Source organism: Carassius gibelio, chromosome B23 (assembly GCF_023724105.1).
Source record: "Carassius gibelio isolate Cgi1373 ecotype wild population from Czech Republic chromosome B23, carGib1.2-hapl.c, whole genome shotgun sequence".
Lineage (NCBI taxonomy): Eukaryota > Metazoa > Chordata > Actinopteri > Cypriniformes > Cyprinidae > Carassius > Carassius gibelio.
Window position 1 is genome coordinate 3,224,400 of NC_068418.1, and position 12,332 is coordinate 3,236,731.

At 47.3% G+C, this 12,332-nt stretch overlaps 14 non-coding genes across 14 annotated transcripts; all 14 read left to right on the top strand.

Moving 5' to 3' along the window:
- Nucleotides 1-36: 36 nt before the first annotated feature.
- On the top strand, nucleotides 37-108 carry trnaq-uug (transfer RNA glutamine (anticodon UUG)). The gene has a single exon. It is a non-coding gene; the product is annotated as a tRNA-Gln (tRNA).
- Nucleotides 109-2,254: 2,146 nt separating this feature from the next.
- Nucleotides 2,255-2,327, top strand: trnaf-gaa (transfer RNA phenylalanine (anticodon GAA)). Its single transcript has one exon. It is a non-coding gene; the product is annotated as a tRNA-Phe (tRNA).
- Nucleotides 2,328-2,462: 135 nt separating this feature from the next.
- On the top strand, nucleotides 2,463-2,534 carry trnaq-uug (transfer RNA glutamine (anticodon UUG)). The gene has a single exon. It is a non-coding gene; the product is annotated as a tRNA-Gln (tRNA).
- A 2,041-nt stretch (nucleotides 2,535-4,575) lies between these two features.
- trnai-aau (transfer RNA isoleucine (anticodon AAU)) lies at nucleotides 4,576-4,649 on the top strand. Its single transcript has one exon. It is a non-coding gene; the product is annotated as a tRNA-Ile (tRNA).
- Nucleotides 4,650-4,755: 106 nt separating this feature from the next.
- trnaf-gaa (transfer RNA phenylalanine (anticodon GAA)) lies at nucleotides 4,756-4,828 on the top strand. Its single transcript has one exon. It is a non-coding gene; the product is annotated as a tRNA-Phe (tRNA).
- Nucleotides 4,829-4,963: 135 nt separating this feature from the next.
- trnaq-uug (transfer RNA glutamine (anticodon UUG)) lies at nucleotides 4,964-5,035 on the top strand. Its single transcript has one exon. It is a non-coding gene; the product is annotated as a tRNA-Gln (tRNA).
- Nucleotides 5,036-7,076: 2,041 nt separating this feature from the next.
- On the top strand, nucleotides 7,077-7,150 carry trnai-aau (transfer RNA isoleucine (anticodon AAU)). The gene has a single exon. It is a non-coding gene; the product is annotated as a tRNA-Ile (tRNA).
- A 106-nt stretch (nucleotides 7,151-7,256) lies between these two features.
- On the top strand, nucleotides 7,257-7,329 carry trnaf-gaa (transfer RNA phenylalanine (anticodon GAA)). The gene has a single exon. It is a non-coding gene; the product is annotated as a tRNA-Phe (tRNA).
- Nucleotides 7,330-7,464: 135 nt separating this feature from the next.
- trnaq-uug (transfer RNA glutamine (anticodon UUG)) lies at nucleotides 7,465-7,536 on the top strand. The gene has a single exon. It is a non-coding gene; the product is annotated as a tRNA-Gln (tRNA).
- Nucleotides 7,537-9,577: 2,041 nt separating this feature from the next.
- trnai-aau (transfer RNA isoleucine (anticodon AAU)) lies at nucleotides 9,578-9,651 on the top strand. The gene has a single exon. It is a non-coding gene; the product is annotated as a tRNA-Ile (tRNA).
- A 106-nt stretch (nucleotides 9,652-9,757) lies between these two features.
- trnaf-gaa (transfer RNA phenylalanine (anticodon GAA)) lies at nucleotides 9,758-9,830 on the top strand. The gene has a single exon. It is a non-coding gene; the product is annotated as a tRNA-Phe (tRNA).
- Nucleotides 9,831-9,965: 135 nt separating this feature from the next.
- Nucleotides 9,966-10,037, top strand: trnaq-uug (transfer RNA glutamine (anticodon UUG)). Its single transcript has one exon. It is a non-coding gene; the product is annotated as a tRNA-Gln (tRNA).
- A 1,872-nt stretch (nucleotides 10,038-11,909) lies between these two features.
- trnaq-uug (transfer RNA glutamine (anticodon UUG)) lies at nucleotides 11,910-11,981 on the top strand. Its single transcript has one exon. It is a non-coding gene; the product is annotated as a tRNA-Gln (tRNA).
- A 97-nt stretch (nucleotides 11,982-12,078) lies between these two features.
- On the top strand, nucleotides 12,079-12,152 carry trnai-aau (transfer RNA isoleucine (anticodon AAU)). Its single transcript has one exon. It is a non-coding gene; the product is annotated as a tRNA-Ile (tRNA).
- The last annotated feature ends 180 nt before the right edge of the window (nucleotides 12,153-12,332 follow it).

A 12,332-nucleotide genomic window follows, 5' to 3' on the forward strand; every position in this document is an offset into this window, starting at 1 on the left:
ATCTGTTTCCCAGTTGGCCAGAAACCAAGCACTTTCGGTTCCATGGTGTAATGGTCAGCACTCTGGGCTTTGAATCCAGCAATCTGAGTTCGAATCTCGGTGGAACCTGTGTGCTTTCTTGCCGAGGAAAAGATAAAAACAGCACTAGTTTGGCACTGGTGACAGTCTTTGTGGCCCTGTGAACAACGGCTGCTCCAGGTAAGGTTCCATGGTGTAATGGTTAGCACTCCTACTCTGAATCCAGTGATCCGAGTTCAAATCTCGGTGGGACCTTTTTTGCAACCAATTTGCGCAGGACCATTTCTGAAATACTTTTTGGCAACTTTGAGTCCAAAAAAATTAACTAACGTAGAGACTGTGGCAGCATTGCATCGATGCTCAGTCGGTCTCTTTAGGGCAGTGGTTCTCAAACCTGTCGGGGAGGCACCCCTGCCCTGCACATTTTGATTGTCTGCCTTATTAGACACACCCAAATAAGGTCTTGCGGTCTCTATCAATGAGCTGATGATTTGAAACAGGTGTGTTAGATGAGGGAAACATTCAAAATGTGTAGGAAAGGGGTGCCTCCAGGACAGGTTTGAAAATCACTGCTTTAGGGAACTGTGCGTAAAATGGCAATGTTTTGCAACCAATTTGCACAGGATCATGTCGGAAATACTTTTTGGCAGCCGTGAGCCCAAAAAAAAAGCTAACGTGGGAGTGTCGCAGCATTGCGTCAATGCTCAGTCGGTCTCTTTGGGGCAATGGTTTTCAAACCTTTCCTGGAGGCAACCCTGTCCTGCACATTCCGAATGTCTCCCTTATTAGACACACCCAAATCAGGTCTTGCAGTCTCTACTAATGAGCTGATGATTTGAAACAGGTGTGTTAGATGAGGGGAAATGCAAAATGTGCAGGGCAGGGATGCCTCCAGGACAGGATTGAAAACCACTGATTTAGGGATGTGTGAGTAAAAGGGCAGGAGCCAACTTGGAGAATGCAGGCATCGATCCCGCTACCTCTCGCATGCTAAGCGAGTGCTCTACCATTTGAGCTAATTCCCCTGTCCTTTCCAGATTGACGAGCATAGCTGCGAATGACGGGCGTGATGCAAAGAGGCCATCCCTCCTCTGGGCTTGCACCTTTGCACTGGCCGCGATTGTGTTGTCGAATTAACAAAGGGATTTAGCTTTTGTGTTAAAGGACCTTCTCGGTCTTGTTACGCCAGTATGCATATGTGGATTCTTGTATTATGTAGACTACCTTGGATCACTCGGGTCATGCAGACAACTTCTCACCTCTTTTTCTCACACTGACTTAAAGAATAAGGAAGCGGTTCTCAATTCGAGTCCTCGCTCCCCAACGGTCTGCATATTTTGCATGTCTCTCTTTGTTAGCACAACTGATTCGGATAATCAGCTCATTAGAAGTGAGCTCCTTGCGATTGACATGGTCCCTACACAGTGTTCATTGCTCCCCACTCCCTGAGCAGGGGAAATCCGTCGAAGTTTACTTCACTTTGGAACATTGGTTCACGGATTTGCGCTGCGCAACGTCTTCACACATGGACAAGTGTGACATCATATACCCCTGTATACCTCTATGCACCTCTGTATTACTCACTTTGAATTGAACGTATACATACGCTTCGAACTTGAATCACGGAGGGATGTCATGTGATGTCCACTTCTCAGGGCACTTAGGTTCGAATGGAACAAATGTCTGAAGCTATACGAGAAACATACAAAATGTGAAGAGCAGGGGGCGCGAGGACTGGAATTGAGACCCGCTGGTCTAAGTGACATCTGACCGTTTCAGCTGTCCTTCCTAACATCCCTCTACATGTTAGATACAGCCACATTTTTAGGTCAGTTAAGAGGCCAACTTGCATTCGTTAGCCTTTCACACTGTCTCGAGGTCTTTGATTGCTTCCAAGTCAGTTCATGTCCCTTCCTTTGTTGATGCTGGAGCAACTCTTTTTTCTGGGTCTTGGACAAGAAGGCTTGTTGGTCTAGGGGTATGATTCTCGCTTTGGGTGCGAGAGGTCCCGGGTTCAAATCCTAGACGAGCCCTTGGTCAGGATAAAACGTGAAGCTTTGTTGTCTCATTGCGTTCAGCTGGTTAGAGCGTGGTGCTAATAACGCCAAGGTTCGATCCCCGTACTGGCCAGCTGTTCTTATTGTCTGGGGGCTCATCTCTGCTCTGCTCTTCTCCTCTGACAAAGAGTGGGGTGATCTCACTGAAATCCCTGCTTGCTAAGCAGAAGTTATTTGTGGCCGAAATAGCTCAGTTGGGAGAGCGTTAGACTGAAGATCTAAAGGTCCCTGGTTCGATCCCGGGTTTCGGCAAAAGCTCCCAATCTTTTCCGTTTTTTGAGGCGGGCCAGTGACCAAAAATCACTGGGTTCAAACTTCTCTGTATAACTGCTTCCCCACTGCCACAGAGCTATCTGTTTCCCAGTTGGCCAGAAACCAAGCACTTTCGGTTCCATGGTGTAATGGTCAGCACTCTGGGCTTTGAATCCAGCAATCTGAGTTCGAATCTCGGTGGAACCTGTGTGCTTTCTTGCCGCAGGAAAAGATAAAAACAGCACTAGTTTGGCACTGGTGACAGTCTTTGTGGCCCTGTGAACAACGGTTGCTACAGGTAAGGTTCCATGGTGTAATGGTTAGCACTCCTACTCTGAATCCAGTGATCCGAGTTCAAATCTCGGTGGGACCTTTTTTGCAACCAATTTGCGCAGGACCATTTCTGAAATACTTTTTGGCAACTTTGAGTCCAAAAAAATTAACTAACGTAGAGACTGTGGCAGCATTGCATCGATGCTCAGTCGGTCTCTTTAGGGCAGTGGTTCTCAAACCTGTCGGGGAGGCACCCCTGCCCTGCACATTTTGATTGTCTGCCTTATTAGACACACCCAAATAAGGTCTTGCGGTCTCTATCAATGAGCTGATGATTTGAAACAGGTGTGTTAGATGAGGGAAACATTCAAAATGTGTAGGAAAGGGGTGCCTCCAGGACAGGTTTGAAAATCACTGCTTTAGGGAACTGTGCGTAAAATGGCAATGTTTTGCAACCAATTTGCACAGGATCATGTCGGAAATACTTTTTGGCAGCCGTGAGCCCAAATAAAAAGCTAACGTGGGAGTGTCGCAGCATTGCGTCAATGCTCAGTCGGTCTCTTTGGGGCAATGGTTTTCAAACCTTTCCTGGAGGCAACCCTGTCCTGCACATTCCGAATGTCTCCCTTATTAGACACACCCAAATCAGGTCTTGCAGTCTCTACTAATGAGCTGATGATTTGAAACAGGTGTGTTAGATGAGGGGAAATGCAAAATGTGCAGGGCAGGGATGCCTCCAGGACAGGATTGAAAACCACTGATTTAGGGATGTGTGAGTAAAAGGGCAGGAGCCAACTTGGAGAATGCAGGCATCGATCCCGCTACCTCTCGCATGCTAAGCGAGCGCTCTACCATTTGAGCTAATTCCCCTGTCCTTTCCAGATCGACGAGCATAGCTGCGAATGACGGGCGTGATGCAAAGAGGCCATCCCTCCTCTGGGCTTGCACCTTTGCACTGGCCGCGATTGTGTTGTCGAATTAACAAAGGGATTTAGCTTTTGTGTTAAAGGACCTTCTCGGTCTTGTTACGCCAGTATGCATATGTGGATTCTTGTATTATGTAGACTACCTTGGATCACTCGGGTCATGCAGACAACTTCTCACCTCTTTTTCTCACACTGACTTAAAGAATAAGGAAGCGGTTCTCAATTCCAGTCCTCGCTCCCCAACGGTCTGCATATTTTGCATGTCTCTCTTTGTTAGCACAACTGATTCGGATAATCAGCTCATTAGAAGTGAGCTCCTTGCGATTGACATGGTCCCTACACAGTGTTCATTGCTCCCCACTCCCTGAGCAGGGGAAATCCGTCGAAGTTTACTTCACTTTGGAACATTGGTTCACGGATTTGCGCTGCGCAACGTCTTCACACATGGACAAGTGTGACATCATATACCCCTGTATACCTCTATGCACCTCTGTATTACTCACTTTGAATTGAACGTATACATACGCTTCGAACTTGAATCACGGAGGGATGTCATGTGATGTCCACTTCTCAGGGCACTTAGGTTCGAATGGAACAAATGTCTGAAGCTATACGAGAAACATACAAAATGTGAAGAGCAGGGGGCGCGAGGACTGGAATTGAGACCCGCTGGTCTAAGTGACATCTGACCGTTTCAGCTGTCCTTCCTAACATCCCTCTACATGTTAGATACAGCCACATTTTTAGGTCAGTTAAGAGGCCAACTTGCATTCGTTAGCCTTTCACACTGTCTCGAGGTCTTTGATTGCTTCCAAGTCAGTTCATGTCCCTTCCTTTGTTGATGCTGGAGCAACTCTTTTTTCTTGGTCTTGGACAAGAAGGCTCGTTGGTCTAGGGGTATGATTCTCGCTTTTGGTGCGAGAAGTCCCGGGTTCAAATCCTAGACAAGAACTTGGTCAGGATAAAATGTGAAGCTTTGTTGTCTCATTGCGTTCACTAACAGTGAGGCTGGTTTTTATTCAATCGGGTAGAAGCAGATGGCTAAGCCAGGCCGGTTAGCTCAGCTGGTTAGAGCGTGGTGCTAATAACGCCAAGGTCGCGGGTTCGATCCCCGTACTGGCCAGCTGTTCTTATTGTCTGGGGGCTCATCTCTGCTCTGCTCTTCTCCTCTGACAAAGAGTGGGGTGATCTCACTGAAATCCCTGCTTGCTAAGCAGAAGTTATTTGTGGCCGAAATAGCTCAGTTGGGAGAGCGTTAGACTGAAGATCTAAAGGTCCCTGGTTCGATCCCGGGTTTCGGCAAAAGCTCCCAATCGTTTCCGTTTTTTGAGGCGGGCCAGTGACCAAAAATCACTGGGTTCAAACTTCTCTGTATAACTGCTTCCCCACTGCCACAGAGCTATCTGTTTCCCAGTTGGCCAGAAACCAAGCACTTTCGGTTCCATGGTGTAATGGTCAGCACTCTGGGCTTTGAATCCAGCAATCTGAGTTCGAATCTCGGTGGAACCTGTGTGCTTTCTTGCCGCAGGAAAAGATAAAAACAGCACTAGTTTGGCACTGGTGACAGTCTTTGTGGCCCTGTGAACAACGGCTGCTCCAGGTAAGGTTCCATGGTGTAATGGTTAGCACTCCTACTCTGAATCCAGTGATCCGAGTTCAAATCTCGGTGGGACCTTTTTTGCAACCAATTTGCGCAGGACCAATTATGAAATACTTTTTGGCAACTTTGAGTCCAAAAAAATTAACTAACGTAGAGACTGTGGCAGCATTGCATCGATGCTCAGTCGGTCTCTTTAGGGCAGTGGTTCTCAAACCTGTCGGGGAGGCACCCCTGCCCTGCACATTTTGATTGTCTGCCTTATTAGACACACCCAAATAAGGTCTTGCGGTCTCTATCAATGAGCTGATGATTTGAAACAGGTGTGTTAGATGAGGGAAACATTCAAAATGTGTAGGAAAGGGGTGCCTCCAGGACAGGTTTGAAAATCACTGCTTTAGGGAACTGTGCGTAAAATGGCAATGTTTTGCAACCAATTTGCACAGGATCATGTCGGAAATACTTTTTGGCAGCCGTGAGCCCAAAAAAAAAGCTAACGTGGGAGTGTCGCAGCATTGCGTCAATGCTCAGTCGGTCTCTTTGGGGCAATGGTTTTCAAACCTTTCCTGGAGGCAACCCTGTCCTGCACATTCCGAATGTCTCCCTTATTAGACACACCCAAATCAGGTCTTGCAGTCTCTACTAATGAGCTGATGATTTGAAACAGGTGTGTTAGATGAGGGGAAATGCAAAATGTGCAGGGCAGGGATGCCTCCAGGACAGGATTGAAAACCACTGATTTAGGGATGTGTGAGTAAAAGGGCAGGAGCCAACTTGGAGAATGCAGGCATCGATCCCGTTACCTCTCGCATGCTAAGCGAGCGCTCTACCATTTGAGCTAATTCCCCTGTCCTTTCCAGATTGACGAGCATAGCTGCGAATGACGGGCGTGATGCAAAGAGGCCATCCCTCCTCTGGGCTTGCACCTTTGCACTGGCCGCGATTGTGTTGTCGAATTAACAAAGGGATTTAGCTTTTGTGTTAAAGGACCTTCTCGGTCTTGTTACGCCAGTATGCATATGTGGATTCTTGTATTATGTAGACTACCTTGGATCACTCGGGTCATGCAGACAACTTCTCACCTCTTTTTCTCACACTGACTTAAAGAATAAGGAAGCGGTTCTCAATTCCAGTCCTCGCTCCCCAACGGTCTGCATATTTTGCATGTCTCTCTTTGTTAGCACAACTGATTCGGATAATCAGCTCATTAGAAGTGAGCTCCTTGCGATTGACATGGTCCCTACACAGTGTTCATTGCTCCCCACTCCCTGAGCAGGGGAAATCCGTCGAAGTTTACTTCACTTTGGAACATTGGTTCACGGATTTGCGCTGCGCAACGTCTTCACACATGGACAAGTGTGACATCATATACCCCTGTATACCTCTATGCACCTCTGTATTACTCACTTTGAATTGAACGTATACATACGCTTCGAACTTGAATCACGGAGGGATGTCATGTGATGTCCACTTCTCAGGGCACTTAGGTTCGAATGGAACAAATGTCTGAAGCTATACGAGAAACATACAAAATGTGAAGAGCAGGGGGCGCGAGGACTGGAATTGAGACCCGCTGGTCTAAGTGACATCTGACCGTTTCAGCTGTCCTTCCTAACATCCCTCTACATGTTAGATACAGCCACATTTTTAGGTCAGTTAAGAGGCCAACTTGCATTCGTTAGCATTTCACACTGTCTCGAGGTCTTTGATTGCTTCCAAGTCAGTTCATGTCCCTTCCTTTGTTGATGCTGGAGCAACTCTTTTTTCTTGGTCTTGGACAAGAAGGCTCGTTGGTCTAGGGGTATGATTCTCGCTTTTGGTGCGAGAGGTCCCGGGTTCAAATCCTAGACAAGAACTTGGTCAGGATAAAATGTGAAGCTTTGTTGTCTCATTGCGTTCACTAACAGTGAGGCTGGTTTTTATTCAATCGGGTAGAAGCAGATGGCTAAGCCAGGCCGGTTAGCTCAGCTGGTTAGAGCGTGGTGCTAATAACGCCAAGGTCGCGGGTTCGATCCCCGTACTGGCCAGCTGTTCTTATTGTCTGGGGGCTCATCTCTGCTCTGCTCTTCTCCTCTGACAAAGAGTGGGGTGATCTCACTGAAATCCCTGCTTGCTAAGCAGAAGTTATTTGTGGCCGAAATAGCTCAGTTGGGAGAGCGTTAGACTGAAGATCTAAAGGTCCCTGGTTCGATCCCGGGTTTCGGCAAAAGCTCCCAATCGTTTCCGTTTTTTGAGGCGGGCCAGTGACCAAAAATCACTGGGTTCAAACTTCTCTGTATAACTGCTTCCCCACTGCCACAGAGCTATCTGTTTCCCAGTTGGCCAGAAACCAAGCACTTTCGGTTCCATGGTGTAATGGTCAGCACTCTGGGCTTTGAATCCAGCAATCTGAGTTCGAATCTCGGTGGAACCTGTGTGCTTTCTTGCCGCAGGAAAAGATAAAAACAGCACTAGTTTGGCACTGGTGACAGTCTTTGTGGCCCTGTGAACAACGGCTGCTCCAGGTAAGGTTCCATGGTGTAATGGTTAGCACTCCTACTCTGAATCCAGTGATCCGAGTTCAAATCTCGGTGGGACCTTTTTTGCAACCAATTTGCGCAGGACCATTTCTGAAATACTTTTTGGCAACTTTGAGTCCAAAAAAATTAACTAACGTAGAGACTGTGGCAGCATTGCATCGATGCTCAGTCGGTCTCTTTAGGGCAGTGGTTCTCAAACCTGTCGGGGAGGCACCCCTGCCCTGCACATTTTGATTGTCTGCCTTATTAGACACACCCAAATAAGGTCTTGCGGTCTCTATCAATGAGCTGATGATTTGAAACAGGTGTGTTAGATGAGGGAAACATTCAAAATGTGTAGGAAAGGGGTGCCTCCAGGACAGGTTTGAAAATCACTGCTTTAGGGAACTGTGCGTAAAATGGCAATGTTTTGCAACCAATTTGCACAGGATCATGTCGGAAATACTTTTTGGCAGCCGTGAGCCCAAAAAAAAAGCTAACGTGGGAGTGTCGCAGCATTGCGTCAATGCTCAGTCGGTCTCTTTGGGGCAATGGTTTTCAAACCTTTCCTGGAGGCAACCCTGTCCTGCACATTCCGAATGTCTCCCTTATTAGACACACCCAAATCAGGTCTTGCAGTCTCTACTAATGAGCTGATGATTTGAAACAGGTGTGTTAGATGAGGGGAAATGCAAAATGTGCAGGGCAGGGATGCCTCCAGGACAGGATTGAAAACCACTGATTTAGGGATGTGTGAGTAAAAGGGCAGGAGCCAACTTGGAGAATGCAGGCATCGATCCCGCTACCTCTCGCATGCTAAGCGAGCGCTCTACCATTTGAGCTAATTCCCCTGTCCTTTCCAGATCGACGAGCATAGCTGCGAATGACGGGCGTGATGCAAAGAGGCCATCCCTCCTCTGGGCTTGCACCTTTGCACTGGCCGCGATTGTGTTGTCGAATTAACAAAGGGATTTAGCTTTTGTGTTAAAGGACCTTCTCGGTCTTGTTACGCCAGTATGCATATGTGGATTCTTGTATTATGTAGACTACCTTGGATCACTCGGGTCATGCAGACAACTTCTCACCTCTTTTTCTCACACTGACTTAAAGAATAAGGAAGCGGTTCTCAATTCCAGTCCTCGCTCCCCAACGGTCTGCATATTTTGCATGTCTCTCTTTGTTAGCACAACTGATTCGGATAATCAGCTCATTAGAAGTGAGCTCCTTGCGATTGACATGGTCCCTACACAGTGTTCATTGCTCCCCACTCCCTGAGCAGGGGAAATCCGTCAAAGTTTACTTCACTTTGGAACATTGGTTCACGGATTTGCGCTGCGCAACGTCTTCACACATGGACAAGTGTGACATCATATACCCCTGTATACCTCTATGCACCTCTGTATTACTCACTTTGAATTGAACGTATACATACGCTTCGAACTTGAATCACGGAGGGATGTCATGTGATGTCCACTTCTCAGGGCACTTAGGTTCGAATGGAACAAATGTCTGAAGCTATACGAGAAACATACAAAATGTGAAGAGCAGGGGGCGCGAGGACTGGAATTGAGACCCGCTGGTCTAAGTGACATCTGACCGTTTCAGCTGTCCTTCCTAACATCCCTCTACATGTTAGATACAGCCACATTTTTAGGTCAGTTAAGAGGCCAACTTGCATTTGTTAGCCTTTCACACTGTCTCGAGGTCTTTGATTGCTTCCAAGTCAGTTCATGTCCCTTCCTTTGTTGATGCTGGAGCAACTCTTTTTTCTTGGTCTTGGACAAGAAGGCTCGTTGGTCTAGGGGTATGATTCTCGCTTTTGGTGCGAGAGGTCCCGGGTTCAAATCCTAGACAAGAACTTGGTCAGGATAAAATGTGAAGCTTTGTTGTCTCGTTGCGTTCACTAACAGTGAGGCTGGTTTTTATTCAATCGGGTAGAAGCAGATGGCTAAGCCAGGCCGGTTAGCTCAGCTGGTTAGAGCGTGGTGCTAATAACGCCAAGGTCGCGGGTTCGATCCCCGTACTGGCCAGCTGTTCTTATTGTCTGGGGGCTCATCTCTGCTCTGCTCTTCTCCTCTGACAAAGAGTGGGGTGATCTCACTGAAATCCCTGCTTGCTAAGCAGAAGTTATTTGTGGCCGAAATAGCTCAGTTGGGAGAGCGTTAGACTGAAGATCTAAAGGTCCCTGGTTCGATCCCGGGTTTTGGCAAAAGCTCCCAATCTTTTCTGTTTTTTGAGGCGGGCCAGTGACCAAAAATCACTGGGTTCAAACTTCTCTGTATAACTGCTTCCCCACTGCCACAGAGCTATCTGTTTCCCAGTTGGCCAGAAACCAAGCACTTTCGGTTCCATGGTGTAATGGTCAGCACTCTGGGCTTTGAATCCAGCAATCTGAGTTCGAATCTCGGTGGAACCTGTGTGCTTTCTTGCCGCAGGAAAAGATAAAAACAGCACTAGTTTGGCACTGGTGACAGTCTTTGTGGCCCTGTGAACAACGGCTGCTACAGGTAAGGTTCCATGGTGTAATGGTTAGCACTCCTACTCTGAATCCAGTGATCCGAGTTCAAATCTCGGTGGGACCTTTTTTGCAACCAATTTGCGCAGGACCATTTCTGAAATACTTTTTGGCAACTTTGAGTCCAAAAAAATTAACTAACGTAGAGACTGTGGCAGCATTGCATCGATGCTCAGTCGGTCTCTTTAGGGCAGTGGTTCTCAAACCTGTCGGGGAGGCACCCCTGCCCTGCACATTTTGATTGTCTGCCTTATTAGACACACCCAAATAAGGTCTTGCGGTCTCTATCAATGAGCTGATGATTTGAAACAGGTGTGTTAGATGAGGGAAACATTCAAAATGTGTAGGAAAGGGGTGCCTCCAGGACAGGTTTGAAAATCACTGCTTTAGGGAACTGTGCGTAAAATGGCAATGTTTTGCAACCAATTTGCACAGGATCATGTCGGAAATACTTTTTGGCAGCCGTGAGCCCAAAAAAAAAGCTAACGTGGGAGTGTCGCAGCATTGCGTCAATGCTCAGTCGGTCTCTTTGGGGCAATGGTTTTCAAACCTTTCCTGGAGGCAACCCTGTCCTGCACATTCCGAATGTCTCCCTTATTAGACACACCCAAATCAGGTCTTGCAGTCTCTACTAATGAGCTGATGATTTGAAACAGGTGTGTTAGATGAGGGGAAATGCAAAATGTGCAGGGCAGGGATGCCTCCAGGACAGGATTGAAAACCACTGATTTAGGGATGTGTGAGTAAAAGGGCAGGAGCCAACTTGGAGAATGCAGGCATCGATCCCGCTACCTCTCGCATGCTAAGCGAGCGCTCTACCATTTGAGCTAATTCCCCTGTCCTTTCCAGATCGACGAGCATAGCTGCGAATGACGGGCGTGATGCAAAGAGGCCATCCCTCCTCTGGGCTTGCACCTTTGCACTGGCCGCGATTGTGTTGTCGAATTAACAAAGGGATTTAGCTTTTGTGTTAAAGGACCTTCTCGGTCTTGTTACGCCAGTATGCATATGTGGATTCTTGTATTATGTAGACTACCTTGGATCACTCGTGTCATGCAGACAACTTCTCACCTCTTTTTCTCACACTGACTTAAAGAATAAGAAAGCGGTTCTCAATTCCAGTCCTCGCTCCCCAACGGTCTGCATATTTTGCATGTCTCTCTTTGTTAGCACAACTGATTCGGATAATCAGCTCATTAGAAGTGAGCTCCTTGCGATTGACATGGTCCCTACACAATGTTCATTGCTCCCCACTCCCTGAGCAGGGGAAATCCGTCGAAGTTTACTTCACTTTGGAACATTGGTTCACGGATTTGCGCTGCGCAACGTCTTCACACATGGACAAGTGTGACATCATATACCCCTGTATACCTCTATGCACCTCTGTATTACTCACTTTGAATTGAACGTATACATACGCTTCGAACTTGAATCACGGAGGGATGTCATGTGATGTCCACTTCTCAGGGCACTTAGGTTCGAATGGAACAAATGTCTGAAGCTATACGAGAAACATACAAAATGTGAAGAGCAGGGGGCGCGAGGACTGGAATTGAGACCCGCTGGTCTAAGTGACATCTGACCGTTTCAGCTGTCCTTCCTAACATCCCTCTACATGTTAGATACAGCCACATTTTTAGGTCAGTTAAGAGGCCAACTTGCATTCGTTAGCCTTTCACACTGTCTCGAGGTCTTTGATTGCTTCCAAGTCAGTTCATGTCCCTTCCTTTGTTGATGCTGGAGCAACTCTTTTTTCTTGGTCTTGGACAAGAAGGCTCGTTGGTCTAGGGGTATGATTCTCGCTTTTGGTGCGAGAGGTCCCGGGTTCAAATCCTAGACGAGCCCTTGGTCAGGATAAAATGTGTAGCTTTGTTGTCTCATTGCGTTCACTAACAGTGAGGCTGGTTTTTATTCAATCGGGTAGAAGCAGACGGCTAAGCCAGGCCGGTTAGCTCAGCTGGTTAGAGCGTGGTGCTAATAACGCCAAGGTCGCGGGTTCGATCCCCGTACTGGCCAGCTGTTCTTATTGTCTGGGGGCTCATCTCTGCTCTGCTCTTCTCCTCTGACAAAGAGTGGGGTGATCTCTTGCTAAGCAGAAGTTATTTGTGGCCGAAATGGCGGTACCTGACAACCACAAGTCTGTAAAATTAATCCAATAGTATGCCGACTTCTATCTTTTAAAAACCAATCACGTTA